The following is an 18,890-nucleotide window of genomic DNA, read 5'->3' as shown; positions in this document are numbered from 1 at the left end:
CGAAAATAATAATAATGTAAGGAAGATGCTTGGTGACTTTACTGCACCTAATTCCAATTTACATGGAAGAAGCATCTCCATTCCTGCCATTGGAGCAAACAACTTTGAGCTGAAACCTCAATTAGTTTCTCTGATGCAGCAGAACTGCAAGTTTCATGGACTTCCATCTGAAGATCCTTTTCAGTTCTTAACTGAATTCTTGCAGATATGTGATACTGTTAAGACTAATAGAGTAGATCCTGAAGTCTACAGGCTCATGCTTTTCCCTTTTGCTGTAAGAGACAGAGCTATATTATGGTTGGATTCTCAACCCAAAGACAGCCTGAACTCTTAGGATAACCTGGTCACGGCTTTCTTAGCCAAGTACTTTCCTCCTCAAAAGCTGAGCAAGCTTAGAGTTGATGTTCAAACCTTCAGACAGAAAAAAGGTGAATCCCTCTATGAAGCTTGGGAAAGATACAAACAGTTGACCAAAAAGTGTCCTTCTGACATGCTTTCAGAATGGACCATCCTGGATATATTCTATGATGGTTTATCTGAGCTATCAAAGATGTCACTGGACACTTCTGCAGGTGGATCCATTCACCTAAAGAAAACGCCTGCAGAAGCTCAAGAACACATTAACATGGTTGCTAATAACCAGTTCATGTACACTTCTGAAAGGAATCTTGTGAGTAATGGGACGCCTATGAAGAAGGGAGTTCTTGAAGTTGATACTCTGAATGCCATATTGGCTCGGAATAAAATATTGACTCAGCAAGTCAATATGATCTCTCAGAGTCTGCATGGAATGCAAGCTGCATCTAACAGTACTCAAGAGGCTTCTTATGAAGAAGAAGCTTATGATCCTGAGAACCCTGCAATAGCAGAGGTGAATTACTTAGGTGAACCTTATGGAAACACCTATAACTCATCATGGAGAAATCATCCAAATTTCTCATGGAAGGATCAAAAGCCTCCACAAGGCTTTAATAATGGTGGAAGAAACAGGTTTAGCAATAGCAAGCCTTTTCCATCATCAACTCAGCAACAGACAGAGAACTCTGAACAAAATACTTCTAATTTAGCAAACTTAGTCTCTGATCTGTCCAAGGCCACTGTAAGCTTCATGAATGAAACAAGGTCTTCCATTAGAAATTTGGAAGTACAAGTGGGCCAGCTGAGTAAAAGGATCACTGAAATCCCTCCTAGTACTCTCCCAAGCAATACAGAAGAGAATCCAAAAGGAGAATGCAAGGCCATTGACATAAGCACCATGGCCGAACCCAATAAGGGAGTGGAAGACGTGAATCCCAAAGAGGAAGACCTCCTGGGACGTCCAGTGATCAATAAGGAGCTTCCCTCTGAGGAACCAAAGGACTCTGAGGCTCATCTAGAGACCATAGAGATTCCATTGAACCTCCTTATGCCCTTCATGAGCTCTGATGAATATTCCTCTTCTGAAGAGAATGAGGATGTTACAGAAGAGCAAACTGCCAAGTTTCTTGGTGCAATCATGAAGCTGAATGCCAAATTATTTGGCATTGATACTTGGGAAGTTGAACCTCCCTTGTTCATCAATGAACTAAGTGATCTGGATCAACTGACATTGCCTCAGAAGAGACAGGATCCTGGAAAGTTCATAATACCCTGTACTATAGGCACCATGATCTTTAAGGCTCTATGTGACCTTGGTTCAGGAATAAACCTCATGCCCCTCTCTGTAATAGAGAAACTGGAAATCTATGGGGTGCAAGCTACTAAAATCTCATTAGAGATGGCAGACAGTTCAAGAAAACAGGCTTATGGACAAGTAGAGGACGTGTTAGTAAAGGTTGAAGGCCTTTACATCCCTGCTGATTTCATAGTCCTGGATACTGGAAAGGAAGAGGATGAATCCATCATCCTAGGAAGACCTTTCCTGGCCACAGCAAGAGCTGTGATTGATGTTGACAGAGGTGAACTAGTCCTTCAATGGAATGAGGACTCCCTTGTGTTTAAAACTCAAGGATCTCCCTCTGCAACCATGGAGAGGAAGCATGAAAAGCTTCTCTCAAGACAGAGTCAACCCAAGCCCCCACAGTCAAACTCTAAGTTTGGTGTTGGGAGGCCACAACCAAACTCTAAGTTTGGTGTTGAACTCCCATATCCAAACTCTAAGTTTGGTGTTGGAGAGTTTCAACAATGCTCTGAACATCTGTAAGGTTCCATGAGAGCCCACTGTCAAGCTATTGACATTAAAGAAGCGCTTGTTGGGAGGCAACCCAATGTTTATTTATCTAACTCTATTATTCTTGTTTTTCATGTTTTCTTAGGTTCATGATCATGTGGAGTCACAAAATAAATATAAAAATTGAAAACGGAGTCAAAAACAGCAGAAGAAAAATCACACCCTGGAGGAGCATCTGCCTGGCGTTCAACGCCAGAACAGAGCATGGTTCTGGCGCTGAACGCCCAAAATGGGCAGCATCCTGGCACTGAACGCCCAGAACAAGCATGGTTCTGGCGTTCAACACCAGAAATGGCAACAAATGGGCGTTGAACGCCCAAAATGGGCACCAACCTGGCGCTGAATGCCCAGAGTTATGTGCAAGGGCATTTTGCATGCCTAAATTGGTGCAGGGATGTGAATGCCTTGACACCTCAAGATCTGTGGACCCCACAGGATCATCTCAGGATCTGTGAATCTCACAGGATCCCCACCCACCTCACCCTCTATCTCTTCATTCATGACCATCCCTTCTGTTTTCCATCCACCACTCACATCCATACACACATCCCTCCATTTCCTCCATATCTTCTTCTTCTTCTATTCCTTCTTCTTTTGCTCGAGGGCGAGCAACATTCTAAGTTTGGTGTGGTAAAAAGCATAGCTTTTTTGTTTTTTCCATAACCATTGATGGCACCTAAGGCCAGAGAAGCCTCTAGAAAGAGGAAAGGGAAGACAAAAGCTTCCATTAAGGGTCTATAGCTCAGTGGTAGAACATTTGACTGCAAATCAAGAGATCCCTGAGATACCTCAGGGGATACATTTTCTTCCACACAATTATTGGAAGCAACTAAGGGTGGAACATCAAGAGCACTCCATCATCCTTCATAAAATCAGAGAAGATCTAAAAGCAATGAAGGAGGAGCAGCAAAGACAAGGAAGAGACATAGAAGAGCTCAAGGACATCACTAAGGTGAACTCATTCCTTGTTCTTACTTTCTCTATTTTTTTCGTTTTATATGTTATGTGCTTATCCATGTTTGTGTCTTCATTACATGATCATTAGTAGTTAGTAACTTTGTCTTAAAGTTATAAATGTCCTATGAATCCATCACCTCTCTTAAATGAAAAATGTTTTAATTCAAAAGAACAAGAAGTACATGAGTTTCGAATTTATCCTTGAACTTAGCTTAATTATATTGATGTGGTGACAATGCTTCTTGTTTTCTGAATGTATGCTTGAACAGTGCATATGTCTTTTGAAGTTGTTGTTTAAGAATGTTAAATATGTTGGCTCTTGAAAGAATGATGACTAGGAGACATGTTATTTGATAATCTGAAAAATCATAAAAATGATTCTTGAAGCAAGAAAAAGCAGCAAAGAACAAAGCTTGCAGAAAAAAAAAAGTAGGCGAAAAAAAATTAGAAAGAAAAAGAAAAAGCAAGCAGAAAAAGCCAAAAGCTCTTAAAACCAAGAGGCAAGAGCAAAAAGCCAATAACCCTTAAAACCAAAAGGCAAGGGCAAATAAAAAGGATCCCAAGGCTTTGAGCATCAGTGGATAGGAGGGCCTAAAGGAATAAAATCCTGGTCTAAGCGGCTAAACCAAGCTGTCCCTAACCATGTGCTTGTGGCGTGTAGGTGTCAAGTGAAAACTTGAGACTGAGCGGTTAAAGTCAAGGTCCAAAGCAAAAAAAAAAAAGAGTGTGCTTAAGAACCCTGGACACCTCTAATTGGGGACTTTAGCAAAGCTGAGTCACAATCTGAAAAGGTTCACCCAATTATGTGTCTGTGGCATTTATGTATCCGGTGGTAATACTGGAAAACAAAGTGCTTAGGGCCACGGCCAAGACTCATGAAAAAGCTGTGTTCAAGAATCATCATACTGAACTAGGAGAATCAATAACACTATTCGAAATCTGAAGTTCCTATAGATGCCAATCATTCTGAACCTCAATGGATAAAGTGAGATGCCAAAACTATTCAAGAGGCAAAAAGCTATAAGTCCCGCTCATATGATTGAAGCTCTGTTTCATTGATAGTTTAGAATTTATAGTATATTCTCTTCTTTTTATCCTATTTGATTTTCAGTTGCTTGGGGACAAGCAACAATTTAAGTTTGGTGTTGTGATGAGCGGATAATTTATACGCTTTTTGACAATGTTTTTAGTATGTTTTTAGTAGGATCTAGTTACTTTTAGGGATGTTTTCATTAGTTTTTATGTTAAATTCATATTTCTGGACTTTACTATGAGTTTGTGTATTTTTCTGTGATTTCAGGTATTTTCTGGCTGAAATTGAGGGACTTGAGCAGAAATCAGATTCAGAGGTTGAAGAAGGACTGCTGATGCTGTTGGATTCTGACCTCCCTGCACTCAAAATGGATTTTCTGGAGCTACAGAACTCGAAATGGCGCGCTTCCAATTGCGTTGGAAATTAGACATCCAGGGCTTTCCAGCAATATATAATAGTCCATACTTTGGCCAAGAATAAACGACGTAAACTGGCGTTCAACGCCAGCTTTCTACCCAAATCTGGCGTCCAGCGCCAGAAAAGGATCCAAAACCAGAGTTGAACGCCAGAAATGGATCAAAACTTGGCGTTCAACTCCACAAATGGCCTCTGCACGTGCAACACTCAAGCTCAGCCCAAACACACACCAAGTGGGCCCCGGAAGTGGATTTATGCATCAATTACTTACTCATGTAAACCCTAGTGACTAGTTTATTATAAATAGGACCTTTTACTATTGTATTAGGCATCTTTGGTCTCAGTTTTAATCCATTATTCATCTTAGGAGACTATTGATCACGTTTTAGGGGGCTGGCCATCTCAGCCATGCCTGGACCTTTCACTTATGTATTTTCAACGGTAGAGTTTCTACACTCCATAGATTAAGGTGTGGAGCTCTGCTGTTCCTCAAGGATTAATGCAAAGTACTACTGTTTTCTATTCAATTCATCTTATTTCGATTCTAAGATATCCATTCGTACCCAAGAACGTGATGAAGGTGATGATTATGTGTGACGCTCATCACCATTCTCCCCTATGAACACGTGCCTGACAAACACTTCCGTTCTACATGAAATAAGCTAGAATGAATATCTCTTAGATCTCTTAATCAGAATCTTCGTGGCGTACGCTAGAATGATGGCGGCATTCAAGAGAATCCGAAAAGTCTAAACCTTGTCTGTGGTATTCCGAGTAGGATTCAATGAATGAATGACTGTGACGAGCTCCAAACTCGCGATTGCAGGGCGTTAGTGACAAACGCAAAAGGATAGTAAATACTATTCCAGCATGATCGAGAACCGACAGATGAATAGCCATGCTGTGACAGGGTGCGTGAGCATATTATTCACTGAGAGGATAAGATGAAGCCATTGACAAGGGTGATGCCTCCAGACGATTAGCCGTGCCGTGCAGGGCATTGGATCATTTTCCCGAGAGATGACCGAAAGTAGCCATTGACAGTGGTGATGTATCACATAAAGCCAGCCATGGAAAGGAGTAAGACTGATTGGATGAAGATAGCAGGAAAGCAGAGGTTCAGAGGAACGAAAAGCATCTCCATTCGCTTATCTGAAATTTCTACCAATGATTTACATAAGTACCTCTATCCCTATTCTATTATTTATTATTTGAAAACACCATTATCAATTTATATCTGCCTAACTGAGATTTGCAAGGTGACCATAGCTTGCTTCATACCAACAATCTCCGTGGGATTCGACCCTTACTCACGTAAGGTATTACTTGGACGACCCAGTGCACTTGCTGGTTAGTTGTATCGAAGTTGGGAACCATGGTATTGGCACCATGTTCTTGGCGCCATTGCCAGGGAAAGAAGGAGCCATGAATTTTACATAATTAAAGTGTAATCACGATTACGCGTACCAAGTTGCTCACGTTGCCAGGGATTGTTTGAGCCTGGACATCACAATTTCGTGCACCAGCTACAAAAGCATTAACTAGCTTTTCCCAAGAGTCAAGACTCTCTCTTGAATGGGCATCCAACCAAAACTTAGCTCTATCTCTTAAAGCAAAGGGAAAAATCATCAACTTATAGACTTCAGGATCAGCTCCATTAGTCTTTACAGTATCACAGATCTGTAAGAATTCTGCTAAGAACTGATGTGGATCTGATGTGTGTGAAAACTGTCTCTCAACAAATTTCCTTCGGCAAGTGTACCGAATTTGTCGTCAAGTAAAAACTCACAATAGAGTGAGGTCGAATCCCACAGGGATTGATTGATCAAGCAACTTTAATTAGAAGAATGTTCTAGTTGAGCGAATCCAGAATTTGGGTTGAGAGTTGCAGAAAATAAAATGGCGGGAATGTAAATAACAGAAAAGTAAATGCTAAAATTAAAGGACTGGAAGTAAATGACTGAAAATAAATTGCAGAATTGTAAATGGGAATGAGGGATTTGCTCATAAAAGTAAATGGCAGAAATTAAAGAGAATGGGTAAGATCAGAGATGAGGAGTCCATTGGGCTTAGGAGATGTTGCAATTCTCCAGATCAAGTTCATTTTCATCTCTTCCTCAATCAATGCACTCATTGATCTCCTTGGCAATCTGAATTGATTGAATTACAATTTCTTGCAATTCAATCTCTCAAATCTTGATCAATAGCCAATTCCTTGGTCAATTGCTCATGATAAGAGATGAAGTATGGTCACTGATTATACCACATGCATTTCCCAAATCAAGTATTGAGAGGTTTATAGTCACATACCCATCCAAACCCAATTTGGTCCAGCATGAGAAAGCATTTCTAGCTTGATCTCTTCATTCCTCTTTCAAGGTTCAGAAGAGATCCAAGTTTGAATAGCTTCTTTTCCAAGATAACTACTCAATTGGATGAAGATCGAAAGCTTTCAAGTAAAATCAAGAGAAAAGATAGAAGAAGAATAATGAAAATTAGTATTGATCCATCAAATTACAACAGAGCTCCCTAACCCAATGAAAGGGGTTTAGTTGTTCATAGCTCTAGAAAATGAAAACAAAGATGGAGAATACATCATAAAACTAGAAATTGCAGAAAAGGTAAAATACAGAGAGTAGTTCTCTTTTTCCAACTTCCAGAACTCCTTCAACAATTCAAAGCTACTCCTATATATACTAATTCTCTCAGCTTCTAGTTAGCTCTTCAAGTCTTGGGCCTTTGGATCTTGAGGTTGAAGCAGTTCTCTTCTTCATTTGGGCTTGGCTTTACTTGCAGAGAGAAAGTGTGAAGTGGGCAGAGACTTTAGCTCAGGACGTTAGGGGTGTTAACGTTTAGTGAAAATATGAGCTCGAGAACGTTAGTGACAATCAACTTTCTTACTAACGTTCCCAAGTAAAAGCTACGTTAACTTCAATGTTAGTGGCACAAACATTGCCACTAACGTTGCCTCTATGTCCTTCGCACACGTTATTGAGACTTAACATTCCCAATAACTTTGAAAAGCCCCCTTTGTTTCCCACGTTAGAGCTCACGTTAACTTAGTTAACGTGACTCTTTAACGTGGGCTTGCCATCCTTCGAGAACGTTAGTGACACTCAACTTTGTCACTAACGTTCCAAGGTGCCCCTATGTCTCACGTTAGAGTCCACGTTAACTAGGTTAACGTGGCTTCTAACGTGGCCATGCTTAGCCATCCCCAACGTTAGTGACAATGTTGAGTGTCACTAACGTTGGCCATTCTTTCACTCATCAACGTTAACTAAGTTAACGTGGAGGTTAACGTGGCTCCTTGGGGGGTTGTGTGGTTGCTTCCAACGTTAGTGACAATGTTGGGTGTCACTAACGTTGTCAACCACTCTTGCTTCTTACGTTAGCTCCCACGTTAACCAAGTTATCGTGGGAGTTAACGTGGTATATTTCTCCTTAGGCCAACGTTAGTGACAATGTTGAATGTCACTAACGTTGGCGTTTCTTCCCCTTTTTAACGTTAGAGGCCACGTTAACTAGGTTAACGTGGACTCTAACGTGGCCACTTATGAGCATTTGCCAACGTTAGTGACAATGTTATGTGTCACTAACGTTGGCTCAACTTCCCTTCTCCACGTTAGAGTTCACGTTAACTTAGTTAACGTGACTCTTAACGTGGTCAATGATGGCTTCGAGAGCGTTATTGGCAATCACTTTTCTCATTAACTTTGCAAGTTACCTCCCATTCCTTGCTTCCTTTGGTCCTGAAATCAAGCAATAGAGTGCATCAAAGTTCTAGTCCAAGTCATGGGTAATGCAACATACAATTTGTCACTAAACTCATGCAAAATTCTCATGAAATAATGTAAAATGCACAATGTATGCTTGAATCAAGGTGTAAGTGAATATCTACCCAAAACTAGCTTATTTCCTAAGGAAATGCATGAAACTAACCTAAAAACAGTAAAGAAAAGGTCAGTGAAACTGGCCAAGATGCCCTGGCATCACAACACCAAACTTAAAGCTTGCTTGTCCCTAAGCAAGTACTGGAACAAGAGAATGATGAATGGAATGCCAAGAGTAATGAGTCATTATTGTGGAAGTCATATCACTGATTTTATGGTGGTTTCATGCATAGCAACTTAGGTTCATTCCTTTACTGGCTTTCAGACCTTTATCATGTCCTAAAACACTCACCTTGCTTACATCCCATGAGACTTTTATTCATTGGTCCCTTTATTGTCATTTCAGAGCTTATTGGTGTTCTTAGGCTAAGTGCTCTGTAAGGGGGGCAACTTTTTAAGATAAGCTTTCAGCCAACACTCCCGAACCAGTTGGTTCAAGGTGCTAGGTGTTGAAGCACCCCTAAGGACTTACTCCCTCAAGTCTCTCCCCCATACATACACACCACAGGCATATAGTTCACTTATTTTCCTCCTTGAGACCTTGGTGTCCAGCACCTCTTTGGGTTACTAAATGCTCCGTGGTGAGGGTTACTCTTGATAATGGACTTTCAGCTGATAATCCCGGATTAGTTAACCCAAGTTACCAAGTGATAAAGCACCCCTAAGAGCTTATTCATCCAAGTAGATCCCTCACACAGGAACACCACAGACACATATCTTAAGATCAGAACCATTGGTGCCTAGCCTTATTGCTTACTCTTTTTTCTTTTGTTTTTCCACTTTCATTATTCTTTTCTCTTTCTCTTATTAGGATCCTGTCATATACTTAGTCTCATGAGTATATTCAAAGCAAAGTATTCAGGCCAGATAGTTGTCATCCCACCTTATGGTTGAACCAACTTAGCTAACTTATGATCATACCACAAACTCATGAATGTACTCCATAGTATGAACTCTACTCTGGTCTTTTTAAACATAAACATTCTCTCTTCATTTGATTTAAAGGGAACAAGCATACAAGTAAGTAAAGTAAGGATGCAGTGACATAAAGACTAGCACACAGAGACCTATTCAGAACTTAAAAGACAGAATTTAAAAAGGTTCAAACTAACATGGAAGCATGTTCTATTTCATACAAGATCTTTCTTATTTAAAGTATAGAAAACCATGGACAAAAAAGAACTCCACCACCTGTCATTCATGTGGATGCCCATGCTCCCATCCTTGCTTGTCCTCATTGTATCTCTCTTGAGTGCTTGTACTTTCACTTCCCTTGCTTTTTCTAAGCAGCTTCTTCCAGAAACCACCATCTTCCATCTTCTTCTTGAGTGTCTCCTTTTGCTGTTTCACTTTCCTCTCTTCTTGTTCTACAAATTCTTTTTGGACCTCATCATATGTAGGGATGGCATAGTGTAGCTGATGCATATTACTGGTCATGTATTTCAACTTGGCTTGAGTGTTTACATAGAACTCCTCCCTATGTAGTTGCCTTCCTTCATTGAGTACACTGAACTCATTGAAAGTTTTCATTTGGGCTATTTACCGCTGGTTGAGTTCTTGCAAGTGCTTCTCTTGAAGCTCTTGCCTCTCATTCACTTGGTTGATGGCTTGAGTGAGCTGGGAGTAGTGTTCCTGCTGCTGCTCCATTTGTTGTTTTTGACATGCTTCCTGTTGGCTCAGCCGGTTGGTTTGAAGGTTCAGTATTTGCTCTTGTCCTTCTATATGTCTCATCCCCAGATCCTCAATGGCTCTTAGAAGGTGACTCATGTTCAAGTTAGCTGGATCACAATACTCTCCTTGTTGATATTTTTCCTGATGAGGTTCCTCTTGGTGAACTCTTTCTTTTGCTTTTGGTTTCCCTATTTGTGGCCTTCTTTGTTGCTGAGCAGGTGTAGTATAAACCAATCGCTCGAGTGTAACTGGTCTCCCTGGGTTCACCCAATATGGATTGCTGTCCTCAAATACTACCTTGGCCTTGTTGCATAAGTGGAGAATGGTGCTGGGGTACCAAAGCCTGGCACCTGAATCAACCTTTTCAGTTGAATCATGAATCCCCTCGGTGATGAGCTCATTCACATTGATTTCCCCACCCTGTATTAAGCAATGCACCATAGTAGCTCGATTGATGTTTACCTCTGAATTATTTGCGGCTGGTAGAATGGACCTCCTTACGAGTTCAAACCACCCCTTGGCTTCAGGGCTCAGGTCTCCCCTCTTGATGAACTTGGGTCTTCCATCTGTGTACCTCTCCCAGTCAGCTGCTATAACACAGATGTCTGACACTATCTCTGAGAGCTCATCATTATCAGGGCTTCTACTTATCCTTGCCTGATAACTGGCCTCATCAAAATGAGGTGATTTCAGGTGAAGAGCTCTTGTTATGGCATTTGGGCTAAAGTCCACCTCCTTTCCTCTCACGTAACTTTTGAAAGTTGGGGCCTTAGTCTTATCTTCTCTTACTACATTTGCATAAAATTCTTTGATGAGGTTTCCATTGATCTTCCCCTCTGGACTTATGAGCAATTGCCACCCCCTCTGTTCGATTTTCTCCAAAATTTGTGGTGACTCATTTGCATTGATTTGGAAGATTAACTCTGGCAATATTTTTCTGGCCCTTATCCGTTCGAATTCACGTTCATGAAAGGCAGTTTTGAATCTCTTCTCATCGAAAGGAACACTCTCCATGGGTTCCTTCCTCTTTTGCCTCTTTGAGCTTGATGATGCCATGAATTGTGTTGCTGTTTGAAAAAGGGGGGTTTGAAGAATACAGATAGATGAGGATTAGGTTGGCTAGGATAGAGTATGATGAAAAGGTTTGAGCAAGCCGAAAGTATGAAGTGTAGGGAGTGGGAATTTGAGTGTGAGGAATGAGCATGCACTAAGGTTCACTTATATAGGGAGATCATGAGTAGATGGAAGGTGTGGATTGCAAGGATTGTTGCTTGATGGACGGTTGGGGTTTTGTATGAAGGAAGGACAAGGATCATCACTTAATGAGAGTGATTGGTTCAGTCTTCAAGGGTCTTCCTTCTCCAATGTTGCATGGCAACGTTTCCCCATGCATTCCCTCTTGAGACATGTGTGTAGTGTTCTTCATTAAGTGGCGGAATCTCCCCCTATTTAATTGTCCAACCAATCCCCTTCAATGCTCTTTTCCTTTTTCCTATAAGGATTTAAAATAAGGAAATTAATATCATAAAAATCAAACTCTACGGCTAGAATAATAAAGAGAAGAAAAAGAGTTTGTTTATTTATGAATTTCAACTAACTAACTACTTGTGTATCCTTATGCATTTTGGTGGCACCATGGGGTGACACCAAACTTAGTTTGAAGCAATGTGATGAAAAGTTTTGTTCAAAGCTCCCAAGACTAGCATGCAATCTTGGTTTGCTTTGAACACCAAACTTGTTCTTCACTATATACTGCATGATAAATATTTCACCAAGTGTTTGTCAAGTTTGGGTTGAAATTCATAAACATTGATTTATTCATTATTTTAAAAACATATAAAACATGGGTTGCCTCCCATGAAGCGCTTCTTTAGCGTCATTAGCTTGACGTTTTTCCCTCCATCAGGGTGGTTGGTAGTGCTTAAAATCCTCCCCTCTTGCTGTGGACTTATATCCATTGGTTGGATCAATGATCTCCACATGTTCCAGGGAAAGAACTCTGTTGATAGTGAAGACCTTAGGTAACTGAGATGGTACAGTGGGGAGATTAGGGAGAATATCTGGGAAGTAAGCTGAGACAACTCTATCCCCTGGAGAGAAGTCTTCCGTAGGGATTTTCTTGTTCCTCCACCTCCTTGGTACCATCTTCTTTATTTCTTTTGAGGTTGCCTTCCCCTTGGTGACCTCTTTTTCTAAAGGAGTTGTGATGCTGTCTTTACCTGCCTCTAGAGGTTTAGGTTCCTCCAATTTTTCCTTGAGCTGTGGCAATTGCTATTTTCCTTGTTTATCAATTAAGGGGATCTCAGAATGAACTGGCTGTGCTCCAGTGCTTGTCTCCTTGTCCTCTTGATCTGTTTCTTGTGAGAGTTTGAAAACATTGAAGCTGAGTCGTTCATCATGGATTCTCAATATTAGCTTCCCTTTCTCTACATCAATAAGTGCTCTGGCCGTAGCTAGGAATGGTCTTCCCAATATGATTGGGTGAGTGTGCCTTTCTTCCATGTCCAGGATGACAAAGTCTGTTGGGAGGAAGTATTTTCCAACCTTTAGCAACACATTTTCCACCACTCCTATTGCTTGCTTTTGAGTTTTGTCAGCCAGTCTAATGATTACATCTGTGGGCATTATCTCATTGATCTGCAGCCTCTTCACCAGGGATAAGGGCAGTAAGTTGATGCTGGCCCCCAAATCACATAGTGCTCTATCGAACATAGTTTCACCTATGGCACAAGGGATGTGAAAACTCCCTGGGTCTCTTTTTTTTGTAGGCAACTCAGGTTGAATAAGGGCACTACATTCTTTGTTCATCACTATAGTCTGGCCTCCCTTGAGTGAGCTTTTCCTGGGAAGAAGTTCTTTCATATACTTGATGAATGCAGGCATTTGTTGAATTGCCTTGATGAATGGTATGTTTACATGCAGAGATGCAAACAAGTCTAGGAACCTTGAGTATATTCTCTTTCCCACAACACCATTGAACAGTTGAGGGAAGGGTGCATAGAGCTTCAGCAGCTCTTGTTGTGAGATTTCTGGTTCTTGGTGATCTCTATCCTCCTCCTTTGTTGAGTTGTCTTCAGGTTGTTCAAAAAGTTTGCCTTGCTTGTCTTCAGTCTCTTGATCACTTGTAGTGACCATTTTGCAATTTTCCCATCTTACTTTCTTTGCTTCTCCTTTGGGGTTTTTCTATGTGTCACTTGGGAAGCTGTCAGTAGGTTTGGAAATCTTCTCAGCTAAATATCCCACCTGGAATTCCAGCTTCCTAATGGTCTCTCCTTGGTTTTTAATATTGGCTCGCACCTCCTCTTTGAACACCTTATTTTCTTGAATCTCTTGGCATATTCCTTCAAGTAAGGCTTCAATCTTAGAGAGCTTATCATCAATTGATGGGTGATTCAGAGCAGATGTGCTGTTTTGGTTTTGATAAGCGTGTGGAGAAGTGTTGTTGTGGGGGTGTTGAGATGTCCTCTGTGTAAATTGCTGGTGAGCTGTATTATTGTTAGAGTTGTAACGTCTCTGGTCTTGGTTTTGATCTTGCTCACTTTCCCACCCAAAGTTTGGGTGGTTTCTCCATCCAGGGTTGTAGGTCTTGGAGTATGGATCATAGTTTTTCCTTGGTGAATTCCCAATGTAGTTGGCTTGCTCCTGACTACCCTCTGCTTCTTCATTCACTCCTTCTTGGGTTGTTGATGAAGTTGAGATTGCTGCTACTTGGTTCATCTCCATCTTCTTGGTGAGGTCAGCCAGCTGCTGGGTAATGAGCTTGTTTTGGGCCAACAGAGCATCTATATTGTTTAGCTCCATTACTCATCTTGTGTTCCCTCTTTCGAAAGCATAGAAGTAGTCGTTCTCTACTACTGTTTCAATAACATCTATGGCTTCCTCAATAGTCTTCTTCTTGTTCAAAGATCTTCTGGATGAATGGTCTACAGCTTTCTTTGACTCATAAGAGAGCCCTTCATAGAAAATGTGCAACTGAACCCATTCGTTGAACATATCTGGTGGGCACCTCCTTGTGAGGTCTTTAAACCTCTCCCATGCTTCATATAGAGTCTCACCATCTTGTTGCCTGAAAGTTTGGACCTCAGCTCTCAGCCTATTGATTCGTTGAGGAGGGTAAAATCTTGCTAAGAATTTGTTTACCACGTCTTCCCAAGTTGTCAAGCTTTCCCTTGGGAAAGATTCCAGCCACTTGGCTGCCTTGTCCCTGAGTGAGAATGGAAATAAGAGCAGTCTATAGGCATCAGGATGAACACCATTAGACTTCACTGTATCGCATATTCTCAGGAAGGTGGTCAAATGTTGATTGGGGTCTTCTTGAACACCTCCTCCAAACGAACAGTTGTTCTGAACAAGGGTGATGAGCTGTGGTTTAAGTTCAAAGTTGTTGGCATGGATTGTTGGCTTTTGGATGCTACTTCCACAATTGCCTGGGTTTGGATTGATGTAAGAGCCCAAAACTCTTCTGTCCTCCCTAGCATGATTTGCTCCACCTCCTCCCCCATGATTGTGATCCTCTTCTTCATGATGGTTTTCCATGTTATCTTCCATGTTTGGTTCAAAGAATTCCTCTTCTTCCTCAACACCAACCACTTTCTTTCCTCTTGCTTCCCTCCTCAATCTAAGGAAGGTCCTCTCAGGTTCAGAATCGAAAGAAGTTGAAGCCCCGCTTCTTCTCCCTGTCATACAACCATCAAGTGCAAGCAAGAAAAGATAGGTGCATAAAGTATTTTTGTCAGAATTACTGTTAGTTGTGGGTGATGCAATATATCAAACAGTTAGTGGGTTAGCAAACAGAATTGAAAATAACAAAGAAAAACAAAAGAGTAGAAGGGGAAGGAAAGAAGTTTAGCTAAAACAGAAAGTAAATCACTCAAACAGAAAATGAAATTCAAAAAATAAAAATGCTCAATCTAGTGATCTTCCAATTTGATCATTGTTGTTGCACAATCAATCCCCGACAACGGCGCCATAAACTTGATGCGTGTGGAAACTGTCTCTCAACGAATTTCATTCGGCAAGTGTACCGAATTTGTCGTCAAGTAAAAACTCACAATAGAGTGAGGTCAAATCCCATAGGGATTGATTGATCAAGCAACTTTAATTAGAAGAATGTTCTAGTTGAGCGAATCCAGAATTTGGGTTGAGAGTTGCAGAAAATAAAATGGCGGGAATGTAAATAACAGAAAAGTAAATGCTAGAATTAAAGGACTGGAAGTAAATGACTGAAAATAAATTACAGAATTGTAAATGGGAATGGGAGATTTGCTCATAAAAGTAAATGGCAAAAATTAAAGAGAATGGGTAAGATCAGAGATGGGGAGTCCATTGGGCTTAGGAGATGTTGCAATTCTCCAGATCAAGTTCATTTTCATCTCTTCCTCAATCAATGCACTCATTGATCTCCTTGGCAATCTGAATTGATTGAATTACAATTTCTTGCAATTCAATCTCTCAAATCTTGATCAATAGCCAATTCCTTGGTCAATTGCTCATGATAAGAGATGAAGTATGGTCACTGATTATACCACATGCATTTCCCAAATCAAGTATTGAGAGGGTTATAGTCACATACCCATCCAAACCCAATTTGGTCCAGCATGAGAAAGCATTTCTAGCTTGATCTCTTCATTCCTCTTTCAAGGTTCAGAAGAGATCCAAGTTTGAATAGCTTCTTTTCCAAGATAACTACTCAATTGGATGAAGATCGAAAGCTTTCAAGTAAAATCAAGAGAAAAGATAGAAGAAGAATAATGAAAATTAGTATTGATCCATCAAATTACAACAGAGCTCCCTAACCCAATGAAAGGGGTTTAGTTGTTCATAGCTCTAGAAAATGAAAACAAAGATGGAGAATACATCATAAAACTAGAAATTGCAGAAAAGGTAAAATATAGAGAGTAGTTCTCTTTTTCCAACTTCCAGAACTCCTTCAACAATTCAAAGCTACTCCTATATATACTACTTCTCTCAGCTTCTAGTTAGCTCTTCAAGTCTTGGGCCTTTGGATCTTGAGGTTGAAGCAGTTCTCTTCTTCATTTGGTATTGGCTTTACTTGCAGAGAGAAAGTGTGAAGTGGGCAGAGACTTTAGCTCAGGACGTTAGGGGTGTTAACGTTTAGTGAAAATATGAGCTCGAGAACGTTAGTGACAATCAACTTTCTTACTAACGTTCCCAAGTAAAAGCTACGTTAACTTCAACGTTAGTGGCACAAACATTGCCACTAACGTTGCCTCTATGTCCTTCGCACACGTTATTGAGACTTAACATTCCCAATAACTTTGAAAAGCCCCCTTTGTTTCCCACGTTAGAGCTCACGTTAACTTAGTTAACGTGACTCTTTAACGTGGGCTTGCCATCCTTCGAGAACGTTAGTGACACTCAACTTTGTCACTAACGTTCCAAGGTGCCCCTATGTCTCATGTTAGAGTCCACGTTAACTAGGTTAACGTGGCTTCTAACGTGGCCATGCTTAGCCATCCCCAACGTTAGTGACAATGTTGAGTGTCACTAACGTTGGCCATTCTTTCACTCATCAACGTTAGCTTCCACGTTAACTAAGTTAACGTGGAGGTTAACGTGGCTCCTTGGGGGGTTGTGTGGTTGCTTCCAACGTTAGTGACAATGTTGGGTGTCACTAACGTTGTCGACCACTCTTGCTTCTTACGTTAGCTCCCACGTTAACCAAGTTATCGTGGGAGTTAACGTGGTATATTTCTCCTTAGGCCAACGTTAGTGACAATGTTGAATGTCACTAACGTTGGCGTTTCTTCCCCTTTTTAACGTTAGAGGCCACGTTAACTAGGTTAACGTGGACTCTAACGTGGCCACTTATGAGCATTTGCCAACGTTAGTGACAATGTTATGTGTCACTAACGTTGGCTCAACTTCCCTTCTCCACGTTAGAGTTCACGTTAACTTAGTTAACGTGACTCTTAACGTGGTCAATGATGGCTTCGAGAGCGTTATTGGCAATCACTTTTCTCATTAACTTTGCAAGTTACCTCCCATTCCTTGCTTCCTTTGGTCCTGAAATCAAGCAATAGAGTGCATCAAAGTTCTAGTCCAAGTCATGGGTAATACAACATACAATTTGTCACTAAACTCATGCAAAATTCTCATGAAATAATGTAAAATGCACAATGTATGCTTGAATCAAGGTGTAAGTGAATATCTACCCAAAACTAGCTTATTTCCTAAGGAAATGCATGAAACTAACCTAAAAACAGTAAAGAAAAGGTCAGTGAAACTGGCCAAGATGCCCTGGCATCAGGATCTTCCAGTGGAAGTCGATGAAATTTGTAGTTCTACTGCAGAAGAGAGACTAACTGAGGCTTAAGCTCAAAATTGTTAGCTCCAATGGTAGGTACAACAATGCTTCTGCCATAAAAGTCAGAGGTAGGCATGGTGAAGTCACCAAGGACCTTTCTGGGCTCCTCTTGTGGTTTGCCATATCCTCAGTTTCTTATTCAAAACTTTCTGAAAGGTCTCTTCCGGAGTATTGTGCTTTAGCTAGTTGTAAACGCCTCCTCAAAGTCTTCTCATGTTCAGGATCAGGAGTCAAGAGGGGTTCTTTATCCCTGTTCTTGGTCATAAACAATAAGCCAAGAAAAAAAAGGAAAAGAAAGAGACTGCCAATAGACAAGAAGCTCCTCTTTAAAGTCAGAAGTAGAGAAGAAAGAAAAAGATAAAAAAAATAAAAATAAAAATAAATAATATAAGTAGAGGAAAAATACCTTGAAAATAATAGATAAGAGTAAATAAGAGAGGATGAAAGTTGAGAAGATGGAAGAAAAATCACAAGAAAGCTTTCTATGCCAATTGGCGAGAAGCTCTAAGTGAGATGTGAAAAAGAAAGGAAAGAAGATAAAGAAGTTAAGGTAGACCGAGAAGAGATAAGGATAGGAGAGTTTTGAGAAGAAGAGTATTATAAATAGAAAAAGTAAATAAGAATTAAAATATTTGTATTTTTATTTAATTAATTAATTAATTTAATTTTCAAAAATTATGGTTAATAATTTAAAAATATTTTAAAATTGGTTAGTTAATTTTCAAAAATTGAAGAGAGAGAAGAGAGAGAAATTTTCGAAAATTAAGAGAGATGAGAGTTAATAAGGTGGTTTTGAAAAAAAGAGAGAGAAAAGTAGAAATTATTTACGAAAATTAAGAATAGAAGAGTTAGTTAGGAGGTTTTGAAAAAGAAGAGAGAGAAGAAGGGGATATGATTTTCAAAAATTGAGAGAGAAAAAAGTTAGTTAGGTAGTTTTGAAAAATAAGAGGGAGAAGATAAGATATTAATTAAGAAAAGATAAAAATAAAAAAAATAAAAATAGAAGATAAGATAAGAAAAGATTTAAATTTAAAATAAGATAAGAAGTAAGAAAAGATTTTGAAATTTGAAAAAGATAAGGTATGAAATTAAAAAAAAAAGATTTTGAAATTGATTTTAAAAAGATAAGATTTTAAAATTTGAATTTTGAAGAAGATATGATTTTAAAATTTGAATTTTGAAAAAGATAAGATAAGATTTTTTGAATTTTGAAAAAGATATGATAAGTTTTGAAAAAGATAAGATTTTTGAAAAATATATGATTTTTAATTTTGAAAAAAATTTGATTTTTGAAAACTTGACAACTAAGATATGATAAGATAAAATTTTAAAAATTGAAATCTGAATTTTATTGAAAAAATTCAAAAATTAAGTGGAAATTAA

At 39.7% G+C, this 18,890-nt stretch overlaps 2 non-coding genes across 2 annotated transcripts; one reads left to right on the top strand and one right to left on the bottom strand.

Moving 5' to 3' along the window:
* Positions 1 to 388: 388 nt before the first annotated feature.
* On the bottom strand, positions 389 to 496 carry LOC148565007 (small nucleolar RNA R71). Its single transcript, XR_015884300.1, has one exon. It is a non-coding gene; the product is annotated as a small nucleolar RNA R71 (small nucleolar RNA).
* A 13,672-nt stretch (positions 497 to 14,168) lies between these two features.
* On the top strand, positions 14,169 to 14,275 carry LOC148565006 (small nucleolar RNA R71). Its single transcript, XR_015884476.1, has one exon. It is a non-coding gene; the product is annotated as a small nucleolar RNA R71 (small nucleolar RNA).
* Positions 14,276 to 18,890: the final 4,615 nt, after the last annotated feature.

The sequence above is a fragment of the Arachis ipaensis genome, chromosome B5 (assembly GCF_059453495.1).
Source record: "Arachis ipaensis isolate K30076 ecotype BB chromosome B5, ASM5945349v1, whole genome shotgun sequence".
Classification (NCBI taxonomy): domain Eukaryota; kingdom Viridiplantae; phylum Streptophyta; class Magnoliopsida; order Fabales; family Fabaceae; genus Arachis; species Arachis ipaensis.
Note: the sequence above shows the minus strand (reverse complement) of the source record. Positions and strands in the feature narration are given on the sequence as shown.